Consider the following 10,852-nt stretch of genomic DNA (forward strand, 5'->3'; position numbering starts at 1 on the left):
GCGCAGGCCCAGCGGCCATGGCTCACGGGCCCAGCCGCTCCGCGGCATGCGGGATCCCCCCAGACCGGGGCGCGAACCCGGCTACCCTGCACCGGCAGGCGGATGCGCAACCACCGCGCCACCAGGGAAGCCCAGAGAACTCTTTCTTATTTCTCTCTTGGCTCTTCCAAATGAGAAAATATATGTGAAAGTATCCAATCAGGTGCCTGGCCATTGCCAGAAATAAACAAATACTCTTTTCCATTAAGTTTTATCTCTTCAGCTCACCGAGCATTGCTATGGAACATAATAAAACCCAGAATAAGTTACAAAAATAGCAACCTTTGGAACACTAACTAGAAATTATGAGTAGTAAACCATACACAGATGACTTGAAATAATTCATGTTACTCCAGTTAATGTCTATTTTTTAACTGGATCAGAGACTGCTTCTGGTCCATTTATGTTCGTTCTTCCCTCGTTATATAGCAATGGAACTCTGATGTTGAACTGGACACACTATGATTTGAAATAAAGACTACATGTTATAATCTCCCTTGCAGTTAGGTGAGGCCATATTGCTAACTTCTGGCCAAAGTGATATTAGCAAAGGTGGTGTGTGCAACTTCCTGGAAGAGACCTATTCCAGCCCCTCCCCCTAAACACAACAAAACCCCAAGCCTCTCTTTCCCTGCTCTCTCAAGCCATTTTTGGACCAGCTGGAAAGCCTGCCCAGGCTTTTTCCCTCAGAAAGCTTCATTATGTATTCTGATACTCTCTTGATATGTTTATGCACCATCAGTTTTGATGTCCAAACCAAATTTTTGGGTGGAGGTCCATGCATGAGGGTATAAAAATACATAATGGAGCTTTCTGAGGATCTACTTTTTTGGGGGGTATCTACATGTTTAGCAAGATCCCAGGAAGTTTCATAACCACTAACACTTGGGAAGCACTACTCTGAAGTGTACAAATTATACAGAAGAGCAAAACAATAGTAAGCTAACATGGCACAGTCAAAAAGAAGAAAAAAAGGAGCAAGAAAATCTTCTGGTCTCTCAATCTAGGTGTCAAATGTTTGCTGAGAAGTTAATGTGAGCTGTCTTATAGGCCTCAGGAGATAACAGTGAACATAACAGAGAAAACTCCTGCCCTCATGGGGCTTATGCGTCCTATGAGTGTGAAGACATTACAGTGCAATTGAGAATTTTCAGGGGAAGTGTTGAGTGGGAAGGAGGCTTGCCTCTGTCACTCGGTCAAAGACCTACCCTTATTGTCCTCTCAACCTAATAAAAATAACAAGAGTTATAGTCAACCTTTTTTGAGTGTTTATCAATATAACATGCCAGGCAGTGTACTTGGCACTTCATATGTACTACTAAGCATTCTAATATAGGCATTTACACCTGTATGTTTTTCCCTTTTGACGCATTTGGGTGTAATAAAAAAAAAAGCACTGCATCCAAATTCAGAATATTTGGACTCATTTCCTGATTTGACCATGTGCTTAACTTTCCTCACTCTCAATTTCATTAAATAGAAATATTGTCTATATATTGTCTTTCCAAAGTCATGGAGAAGACCAACGGACTTCTCACATGCTAAGCACTTAGGACAGCACTTAGCACATAGAAAAGACTTGACAAATACCAGTCATGATTACTGTGCCTAGTCAATCTTTTATTATTAAATAATAAAGGTAAGTAAAAAGACATTGCACTGTAAATTTGGCTTCATGGCATGGATTTCACGGAGTACTAAGTTTTTCTCCCCGTTAGTTTAAACTTTTCTTGAGTAGAAACCACAAAATATAACTTACACTCAAATTACCTTTATCTTATTTATTGTACCATTGATTATGAAGCTAAGATTGAGGACTTTATTGCCTCATGTTCCATTTTTTAAAAGCTGAGTTTATCACTCTTTTATTTGTTTTTGGTTTTTTTTTTTTGGCGGTACAAGGGCCTCTCACTGTGGTGCCCTCTCCCGTTGCGGAGCGCAGGCTCCGGACGCGCAGGCTCAGCCGCCATGGCTCACGGGCCCAGCCGCTCTGCGGCATATGGGATCTTCCCGGACCGGGGCACGAACCCGTGTCCCCTGCATCGGCAAGCGGATTCTCAACCACTGCGCCACCAGGGAAGCCCCTATCACTCTTTTAGAGGCAGAAATCCAAATGTAGTTTTTTGCTACATAAATATCTGTTAGTAACAAATATGAAAGAGTATTTAATTTGCATAGTATCTTCCAGTTCTAGGCCAAAATATTTTAAACAAACCTCTTAGAATATCAGTCATTATTAGTTATTATTACCAGTGTATTTAGAACTACACCATTATTTTTAAGCACCTTCAAAGAACCACATTGCACAGATGTAGTAATATCATTTACTTCAGCATGCTGGGTTTTTCTAGTCCTTTATAAACAAGGTGGGATTATACATCTTATTCAAAGATATATACATCTTTGCATACATTAACAAGAATATATGTAGGATGAGTTCCTAAAGTAAATTTACTGGGTCAAAAGTTACAGATAGTTTATTTTTACTTTCTAAATAAGCAATCAAATTGCCTTCCCAAAGGACTGCAATAATTTATACTCTCACCAGCAGTGGAAATGCTTTTCTAGCCAACACCTCTATTAACATTAATTTTAAAAACTGTCATTGGAAGAGGTTAAAATTAATGGCCAAAAGGTGGAGGCTGAATTACTTGTAAATTTTAACTATGTACGTTTGCCTCCACCCCCTACAAACAAAAATAACTGACCTCTAAATACATCTACTTTTTAGCCTCTATATTTAATATGTATTAAGTTGTTTAAAGAAAACTTTTCCAATTAACTAAAGAAATAATTTTAATTATACAAAGTTTAATATGTCAGCCCTAGATTAGAGAGTTGGACAGATATGGTTTTAAATATCTATATTGTCATTGATGTGTTAGCATTCAAAAGATCCAGAAGATGGCAGTATAGTGATGTTTTCCCTAAATTTTAGAGAAAAATTTAAGCAGGAAAATCTGAAAATATAGATTCTTCCCATTTTTATTTTCTCTTTTCTTAAAATGATGCAAGATCACTAGATGTAAGGCACTAAGGAATGCGTAGAGGAGACCTCACACTTACAGGAAAGAGAAGTCATAATGGGTGGAACGCACAGCAGACAGGGAATTTGAGGACTCCCGCTTCAAATTTCAGCCCTTTGGGTCAGGACACTCTAAATCTACACTTTCCTGTAGGTGAAATCATCTAGCAACACCCTCCCCTCAAGACTACTACGAAGACTAAATGAGATAAAATATATAAACCTGGGCAGCACTGAGAACGTAATGCGCATTCTGGTTTTAATTTTTAAAATCCTCCTCTGTTAGAGATATGTACTGAAATATGCATGGTTGAAATAATATGGCATCTTAAATTTGCTTTTAAATGCTTTTTTTAAAAAAAGAAAAACGTTGAGATTAAAAAAAGATTGACAAGTTATTGATAATTTTTGGAGTTGCTATGATAAGATTAAGGGGACTCGTGATACTAGTCTATTTGTTTATATGTTTTAAAATTGCCATGTGTATACACCATGTGTATACCTCAGTCTGGCTGAGATTCAGAGACTGGGTTGCAGGGCGGCAGCAGCGGACGCAGAGGGGGCAGGTAGAACGCTACTGCAGTGGTCCACGCAGGAGGTGATGATGGCTTAGATTGGACTGGTGGGAGTGGAGATCTTAAGAGAAGGGGATGGACTCCGAATGCTGTGGAGATGAAATTGACCAGACTTCTTGGCGATTTGGGATGGAGGGAGGTGGAGGGAAGACACTGGCAGAAGTCCTGGGTTTGGGCATTATTATAATTAAAGGAGTGGGCTATGGAGGAGGGTTGCAAGTTTGGGAAGGGTTCTCTTTTGCCCATGATAAGTTTGAGATTTCTATCAGGCATGCTATGGAAATGTTGAGTAAACAATTGGATGGAGTTCACAACACAGGTCAGGACTAGAAATGTAGATTGTGGGGAGCGGGGAGGGGGGGGGACTTTGCAGGCAAAGTCATGTAGTTAACACTCACAGTCAGGGGACTGAGTGATGTCACCAAAGGAATGAAGAAATGGAGAGGGAACCTCAGGATAGATGTGCAGAGACTGAGCAAAGGAGAAGCCAGCAGAGGACTGATCTCCCCGTCTGTATAATAGGACTGTCTTAGGGCTATTGGAAGGAGTATATAGGCTTTTTGTATGTAACACCCCTTGTGGCACATAGTAGGGCTTCAACAGCCATTATTCCTCTTTGCCCCATTCGTTTTTCACAGAGGGCCTCTCCTCCTACTTCCCTGGGGAAAGCAGAAAACAAAGGCCATCAGGTGGCAATACCATCAACTTCCAGTTTCTGCCACAATTCAAACCTACCTCCAAGTCTATCATTCACTCCGTCTTCCTTCCAGTGTCCCAAGAAGACAAATTCCCTTTTCTCTTCAAAGTTCATTTTTCCCAGCTGCCAATTCTATCCCTCCTACCTCTTCTGGGACATTGCCTTACCAATTATGACATTCTGTCTTATACTTTCTCTTCTTTCCCCTTTACAGATTCTTCCTCTGTAAGCATGAGTTCATTCCATCTTAAAAAAAAAAAGGCTTCCTTATTTCTTTTAGTGATTTTTCTCTAAAAAGTGCTGCTCAATTTTTATTGTGCGTATGAGATACAAATGAACTTATTTACAAAACAGAAATAGACCCACAGGCATAGAAAACAAACTTATGGTTACCAAAGGGGAAAGGGGGAGAGGGATAAATTAGGAGGTTGGGATTAACATATACATATACTAGTATATATAAAATAGATAAATAACAAGGACCTAGTGCATAGCACAGGGAACTATACTCAATATTTTGTAATAACCTATAATGGAAAAGAATCTGAAAAATTTGAAAAGAATATATATATACACATATATATATATATATATCACTTTGCTGTACACCAGAAACTAACACAACTTTGTAAGTCAACTATATTTCAATTAAAAAAAAAATCAGGGCTTCCCTGGTGGCGCAGTGGTTGAGAGTCCGCCTGCCAATGCAGGGGATACGGGTTTGTGCCCCGGTCTGGGAGGATCCCACATGCCGCGGAGCGGCTGGGCCCGTGAGCCATGGCCGCTGAGCCTGTGCGTCCGGAGCCTGATCAACTGACCCTAAATGTAAAAACAAATTTATCGTGCACATGAAATATCAAGGGATATTGTTAGCATGCAGATTACGATTCATCAGGTAGAAGGGTTGCAGAGTTGAGGTTCTGCTGAATGCTGATGCTTATGCCACTGGTCCACAGGCCACACTTCGAGCAGTGGTTCTCAACCTTGACTGTGTGTCGTTATCACCTAGAGAGCTTTAAAGAGTGCTGATATCTGGGTGCCACTCCCAGAGATCTCTATATCTTTGACACAGGCTGTGGGCTCGGCATCGAGATTTTTTAAAATCTCCCCTGATGATTCTAATGTGCAGACAATATTGAGAACTCCTGCTATCCAGACGGTAGAATTATGAGGGACTTTCTACACCATATATTTCTATAGTGTTTGAACTTTTTGCCAAATATTATGTTACCTTGGACTTAAAAAAAAAAAGGATGAATTAGAAGAATGAGGATGGGGCTTCCCTGGCGGTCCAGTGGTTAAGACTCCACACTTCCAGTGCTTCCACTGTAGGGGACACGGGTTGGATCCCTGGTCAGGGAACTAAGATCCCACATGCCATGCAGCACAGCCAAAAAAAAGAAAAAAAAAAAAAAAAAAAATGAGGAGATGGCGGTCCAGTGGTTAAGACTCCACACTTCCAGTGCTTCCACTGTAGGGGACACGGGTTGGATCCCTATCCCTGGAACTAAGATCCCACATGCCATGCAGCACAGCCAAAAAAAAGAAAAAGAAAAAAAAAAAGATGAAGAAGAAGAAGAATGAGGAGGAGAAGGAAAAGGAAGAAGAGAAGAAAAAAGGGGGGAGGGTGAGGAAGGAAAAATTTTCTTGATCCAGTAGGTATACAGCACTTTCCTTTACAATCAAATTTCTTGAAGTGTCCACTTCCTCACTTTCCATTCACATCTCAACCCTCCCCAGTCTGGCTTCTGTGCCCTTTTCTCCCTAAAGCTGTATTGACAATAACCACACAACGCAACAGGTCACGTCTCAGTTCTTACCTTACTAATCTTTGGCCAATGTTGCAAGAGGTCCCAGGAACCTAAAGCAATATCCCAGCACACACCATATCACTAATGATTTTTTTCTTCTTTCTTGTGGGCTACAAATGAGAATAGTAAATTATGAATGATTCCGTGTCATCATTAAGCAAGGAACAGTGCTGACACCAGGCAACAGATGAAATATGCATGCATGCAAAGCTCTTGTTAAAAAAATCTCTCCGCATCCAAAATTAATGTCCATCCTAAAGGAACTAAAAGAGTCAAAACATTTCTCCCTTTTTGAATCAGACTCTCAAGAATTATAGCAAAGCTTTAATTCTGGGTCTGCTTTCTCACAAAGGGGGAGGGGGAGAAGTAGGTGTGTCCAAGACGGCTCAGACACTGAGAGAAGAAGAAACATTTTTCACAAATAACTTGTGCCAGTTCAGGTCCTCCAGGAAGCAGACGCTAAGACAGAATTCACGTCCGTGAAAAGTCTGTGACACAGAAAGGGAGGAGAGAGCAGAAGCGGGGAGAGCTCATACTGCCTGCAGGTCAGACAAGGCAAGAAAGAAGGGAGGGGGGACTGGTAAGGAAGAGCATCGGACTACAGTGCAGCTCAGAGAAAGTCTCAGCCAGGCCAATAAGGAGCCCCAGAGCCAAGACTGCCTGGCAGGCTCCCCACACGTGGGAAGGACTGGCCCGGCTCCGGGACCCTCACCGTGCTGAGTCCCTGACTCGGAGCAGCCTGCCCAGAGTGCGGGTTCTGGACCACTGCAGTGGGTCCCTACAGAGGGCTCTTGGCCGGCAACTCTGCTCACAGCAGGATCCCCAGCAGCACACTCCCAGGCTGCCCAGGACTGAACTCGGCTGGTTAGTATTTGAATAATTTTAATATGGTTTGGGCAGAATAAAGAGGCAACAGAATAATCCTTGGACAGTTCTATCTCTTCGTTTCTGAAACTTTCATCTCATTCCTTATCTTAAAAACACCAAAAGTAGGTCTAGTCTAAAAGTAAGGAAATTGGCCCTAATTTGATAAGACAGTCTCTTCTGACTTCTTGAAACACCCCACCCAGAGCTTCCAGGCACCCCTCTCGCTCTTCTTCCCCATCCAGTCCTCCTCTGTGTACATCACTGATCCTCTGCCTGTCCCTTAAATCCTGCCCTCCCTCACGCTGCGCTTGTCACTCTGTCCACACTACCTGGGCTACTGTTGTGACGGAATGATATTTGAAGCATTAACTGATGCAGTTTTTTATTAATAATATTTCCTCCTCTCTTGCATGATGCCTTCACCCATCCAATTATGGGAAGTGTGAGAGATACTGAAGACATGCGGTATTCGAATCTCTCTTTGGGTTTTATTGCTCACCTGGGGCCTAGGGGTAGGGCTGGGGGTTTACCCAGAACTGGGGATAAGGGGCAGTGGCCCTCTGGACGATATGCACGTCTCAGTATCTTCATCTAGTCTCCTTTCTCTCTGCCTCTGCATCCCAGAGAAATTGATCTGGTCTGCGAGGCATAGAGATGCAGGGCTGTCAAATCAGGACCCGAGCCAAAAAGTACAGTGCATTAATCACTAGTAAAGTTGTCTCCCATTAGTGACAGAATGATACTACATATACCGGTGACACAGGACAATAGGAAGAAAGAATTGGGGCTTGAGCAAAACATCAAGTCTTAGCCATGGAACAAGGAGAGAGAAGCACGTTTTGAAAAATAAAAGGATGTCTTTTAGATTTAATCAGATACAAAACTTGCAGGCAAAATGAGAAGTGCTCGATACAGAAGCCTATAGGTAAAACAGCTCTAATCTTTTTTTTTTTTAATTAATTTATTTTTGGCTGCATTGGGTCTTCACTGCTGTGTGCAGGCTTTCTCCAGCTGCGGCGCGCGGGGGCTACTCTTTGTTGCGGTGCGCGGGCTTCTTATTGTGGTGGTTTCTCTTGTGGAACACGGGCTCTAGGGCGTGCGGGCTTCAGTAGCTGTGGAGCGTAGGGTCAGTAGTTGTGGCGCACGGGCTTAGTTGCTCTGCAGCATGTGGGATCTTCCCCAACCAGGGATCAAACCTGTGTCCCCTGCACTGGCAGGTGGATTCTTTTTTTTTTTTAACATATTTATTGGAGTATAATTGCTTTACAATGTTGTGTTAGTTTCTACTGTATAACAAAGTGAATCAGCTATACCTATAGCAGACGAATTCTTAACCGCTGCACCACCAGCGAAGCCCAGAACAGCCCTAATCTTAAATAGCTAAAAGTTTCTAACTCATTATCATATTACACCAGCTTTTCGGTGCCAGATTTTCCAGCAGAAGAGGAATAATGAGTTTAACAAGAATGATAATGAGGAGAAATTATCCCAGCCTGGATTTCTGGCCCAGATGAAAATGGTGGATTCTTTTTTTTTTTTTAACATATTTATTGGAGTATAATTGCTTTACAATGTTGTGTTAGTTTCTACTGTATAACAAAGTGAATCAGCTATACCTATAGCAGACGAATTCTTAACCGCTGCACCACCAGGGAAGCCCAGAACAGCCCTAATCTTAAATAGCTAAAAGTTTCTAACTCATTATCATATTACACCAGCTTTTCGGTGCCAGATTTTCCAGCAGAAGAGGAATAATGAGTTTAACAAGAATGATAATGAGGAGAAATTATCCCAGCCTGGATTTCTGGCCCAGATGAAAATATCTTTCTCTGAGCACCGGAAAAACAGGTTTGCAGCCCAGTCTGGATCTGGGTTTTTCAGAATGTGGCCCCAGGATCTTCTGCCTCAGTGAGTTCCCGTTAAGAGGCTATCGCATAGACCTACTCCAGACCTACTGAGTCAAAATCTCTGCAGGGAGCCCCAACGATATACAACTTTAACAACCACCCCGAGTGATTTTTACACACACACTCTAATTATAAAGCCGCTGCTTTAAAATGTAAGAAAATTTGCCAAAAGGGTGTGAAGAATGTTAACTCCTTGGATTAAAGAGACAGTCTATTTTATAGTCCCATTATAGAATGATAGAAAACTTTACGGCTCTTGTGCAATTTAAGGTCGGGAGCAGGAAATGCCCAGATTACAATAGCAACCTTATATTATTTAAAGGAGCAGACAATCTAAAATCCTCTCTTCATTGCAGCGCCATTCAAAATCTTCTCTTCAGACGGTTGAATCCGGAAAACTGGAGAGGGCTTGAGTCGGTGGCTCTTTCCCCTCTGTGGGACATGGGGAGAGTAGCTGCAGTAGACGACAGGGCCTCGGTCCCTGCCACCTCCTGAAAAGACTTGAAAGTGCACAGCACCTCAAAGCAGGCAGTGATGGAGATGCTAGAACTGGGCGGCAGCCCCGTGCAAAACCTCGGGGACGCGCTGCCAGGGGAGATTCGGGAGCCCCTGCTGCAAGATATGCAGTGGACTTTTGAATCAGCTGTGCAAGAGAATGTCAGCATTCATGCACAAGCATGGCAGGAAGCTTCAGACAATTGCTTATGGATTCTGATATCAAAGTCCCTGAAAAGCAGTTTGATGAAATCAAAGTCCATGGAGCCACAAAACAGTAAGCAGTATCCCAGAAAGATCCTCGAATGTGTCATCAAAATCGTAAAAGCAAAACAAGAAATTCTGAAGCAGTACTAACCTGTTGCGCATCCACTGAACCTAAAATATGACCCTGATCCAGCCCCTCGTATGGAAAACATGAAATGCAGAGAAGAAACAATAGCTAAGGAGATCAGTGAAGCTACGAAGTCCTTGCCTGCATTAATTGAACAAGGAGATGGATTTCTCCCAAGTTTTAAAGATGCAGCCTATTACCCGGCTCCAGGAAGTCCACCAAGAAGTCTTCTTCGGTTGTTATAGGGAACCAAATGTTAAACCTGAGAGCTTTATAGCACAAGTAAAAATCACACCAGCGGAGACTTCTGCTAGGAAAAGCACTGACTTGGTACTGAGAAGGAAGGCAACTAAAGACTGCCCCCAGAGAAAATGGTATCCGTTGAGGCCAAAGAAAATCAGTCTTGATACATAAGCTCTTTCTGTTTATCTTGGGAGTTGAAATTAGGCACTATCAACATTTAGATTACAGCTTAATGCCTAGACAGGACTCCAATTAAAACAACAGATAACTAGTGATTCCTTTATACAAATATAGTAGCTGTATGCCGGGGTATGATGTAATATTGTATTTCTTCCCTCACCTTTTCATCTATAGTCAATGAAAAGCATATATTTCTTTAAATATTTACACAAAGTCTGTCAATGGTCATTAAGAGTGAAAACTTTTACTGTCCTTAAATACCATCAACACTTGGCTGCCTTACAGGTTTGTTTTTTTTTAAAATAAATTTATTTATTTATTTTTGGCTGGGTTGGGCCTTTGTTGCTGTACGCGGGCTTTCTCTAGTTGCGGCGAGCAGGGGCTACTCTTCGTTGTGGTGCGCGGGCTTCTCAATGTGGTGACTCCGCGGCATGTGGGATCTTCCCAGACCAGGGCTTGAACCCGTGTCCCCTGCATTGGTAGGTGGATTATTAACCACTGTGTCACCAGGGAAGTCCCAGCCTTACAACTTTTATGGAATTTCAGAAGTAACGTGTTTCATTGTGTTTCCTGGATATACATCTTTCTTTAAAAAAGAGCTGTGTAGGGACTTCCCTGCGCCTGGTGGCGCAGTGGTTAAGAATACGCCTGCCAATGCAGGGGACACGGGTTTGAGCCC

At 42.4% G+C, this 10,852-nt stretch overlaps 1 protein-coding gene and 1 pseudogene across 1 annotated transcript in view; one reads left to right on the forward strand and one right to left on the reverse strand.

Annotated features, from left to right (window-relative positions):
• The window catches only part of CARD6 (caspase recruitment domain family member 6), a 54,751-nt gene that overhangs the window by 18,185 nt on the left and 25,714 nt on the right, over window positions 1-10,852 (reverse strand). Inside the window, 1 exon segment of the mRNA XM_028493424.2 lies at window positions 6,157-6,257. The gene's annotated coding sequence lies outside the window, so the exon portion shown is untranslated.
• Window positions 8,679-10,228, forward strand: LOC102993235 (kinetochore-associated protein NSL1 homolog; annotated as a pseudogene).

This window comes from Physeter macrocephalus, chromosome 8 (genome assembly GCF_002837175.3).
Source record: "Physeter macrocephalus isolate SW-GA chromosome 8, ASM283717v5, whole genome shotgun sequence".
Lineage (NCBI taxonomy): Eukaryota > Metazoa > Chordata > Mammalia > Artiodactyla > Physeteridae > Physeter > Physeter macrocephalus.